A 2,555-nucleotide genomic window follows, 5' to 3' on the forward strand; every position below is an offset into this window, starting at 1 on the left:
GGGCTTCCTCATGCTTTGCATGAATGTGCTAATGCACATATGTTGAACCTAGGCTAGACTTAACCTCTGCTACCACTGATGATGCTGCTGGTCAAGTTCCACTGCTTACTATCTCTTCTGAGGAGAAAACTATAGAACAACTCAAAAAGAAGGCAATGGGTAAACAACATGTTGTGGAAAATGCACCAGTTAATACCAAAAAGTAGAGTAACCCCAGCCAAAATAAAATAAGGAATCTAAAGAAAAAGGAAATGGCTTTAGGAATTCGGCAGGATTCTAGGGCCTTGCAAGAAGACCTTACCACTGATGATCATTAATTGGAAGCTCATTCCACTGAATTGCAACCTCTGCTAGTTGACAAAGGAGAGGGTGTCAATCACACTTCAACTGCTGAGAAGAGATTGAATGTGTTTGAAGACAATTTGGCTCCTCTACCTCAGGATGATGAGTATAGACCTATTCTTTTAGAAGATAAACTAGAAAAAGGAAGTGAAGGGGATGATGAGTACAATGATGATGATCAGACTGTGATCTCCTCATCAAAGCAGTCAATGGGGAAGAATATCAAGACAAAATCATTGCTTCTTAAGGGATTTCACCTAGGTTTACACAACCATCACCAATATTAACCAGAAGCAGAGTAGCTGCAGCTTCCAGTAACAACCAACAGTCCAAACATCCATCATCCCTTAATGATTAGTACAATAATCTGGAATGCAAGAGGTATCATAACCTTTGGAGCCCTTGAGAGACTCAGAATTCTGAAACAAATTCACAATATTCCTTCATTCTGTACTAGAACCATTTCTTGACACCAAATACCTCAACTACTATAAAATCCAACTTGGCGTGCAACATGCAGCTTCCAATGTCAATAATAAAATCTGGATATTCTGGAACCAGGACATCAATGGTACAATTCTAGACACAGATGAACAACAACTAACTATTGAATTAAGGCATGTAGAAGCTGGTCAGGTTTATCATATGACTGTCATCTATGCAAAATGCAAACAAAACATGAGAAGACCCTTATGGGGCAACCTAAGGCACAAATCCTCTTGCGATGGCCTTTGTGTGTCATTGGTGATTTTAATGTGATTGCATTGGTGGAAGAAAAGATTGGAGGCATTCCTGATGAAATGAAGAAGATTATTGAATTCTTGAGCATGGTTGAGTACTGTGGATTGGTATACCTTGGTTTTCATGGTCCAAGGTACACTTAGTCTAATGCAAGAGGTCCATGCTCCATTGTTTGGATAAGATTGGACAGGGGATTTGTTAATAATAATTGGTTAGCTTCATTCCCTGCAACCACAATCATACACTTGGCTGCTGCAGGGTCAAATTATTTACCACTGTTAATGGAAATGCATGTGAGACAGGAAGCCAACCAGAAATATTTCAAATTTCTCAACTATTGGGTAGACAATGATACCTCTCTACCCTTAGTCCAGAAGACTTGGGAGATGGAAATTTCTGGGTACCCCATGTGGATCTTTCATCAGAAGCTCAAAGCCACTTCAAAGGCATTGAGGAAATGGTCCATGGAACAATATGGTGACATTTTTCAAAAGCCAAAAGAATTTGAACAGAAAGTGAAAGAAGTAGAAGTAAAATGATCGACCTCCAATGATCCTGCAGATAGAGCAACCTTGCATGAAATCCAGGCTCAATATGTAAGGCACTTGAAAGTTGAAGAGGCAGTCCTGAAGCAGAAAACACAATTGCAGTGGTTTAAGGAAGGTGATGCAAACACAAGATGCTTTCATTGTCTCATAAGAGGAAGGATAAGGAAACTCTATGTTCACAAGATCAAAAATGAGGAAGGTGAATGGATTCAAGGTGATGAACAAAATGGAAATGCTGCTTGCCAATACTTTGAAAACATGTTCACAGAAATAAATGGTGCTATTAGAGAAGACCTCCTTAACAATATTCCAACCATACTTAATCAAGAAGAAATGCAGAACTAACCAAGGATCCTACAATTCAGGAGATTAAGAAGGTGGTCTTTTCAATGAATCCCACAAGTGCTGCTGGTCCTGATGGCATGAATGGTGAGTTCTACCAATCATGTTGGGAAATTATCAAAGCTGATCTTTTCAGAGTTGTGTTGGCTTTCTTTGGAGGAAGTGTTATGCCCAGATATATGACCAATTCCTGCCATGTTCTGCTGCAAAAAGTTCAATTCCCAAACTCTCTAACTGAACTTAGACCCATCAGTTTGAGTAATTTCATTAACACAATTATCTCCAAAGTTATCTGCACTAGATTAGCCCCTATTCTTCCTAAAATCATCTCCCTCAACTAGTCAGGATTTGTTAAAGGAAGAATCATCACTGAAAATATCATGCTATCCCAAGAAATTGTTCAAGGCATCAAGTAACCTAATCAAGGGGCTAACTTGGTAATCAAACATGACATGGCAAAGACATATGACAGAGTTTCTTGGAGCTACACCTGTATTATGCTCAGAAGAATGAGATTTTGTGAAGTCATCATTGATATGATTTGGAGAACTATGTCCAACAATTGGTACTATGTGATTGTGA

Source organism: Nicotiana attenuata, unplaced genomic scaffold, assembly GCF_001879085.1.
Source record: "Nicotiana attenuata strain UT unplaced genomic scaffold, NIATTr2, whole genome shotgun sequence".
NCBI lineage: Eukaryota > Viridiplantae > Streptophyta > Magnoliopsida > Solanales > Solanaceae > Nicotiana > Nicotiana attenuata.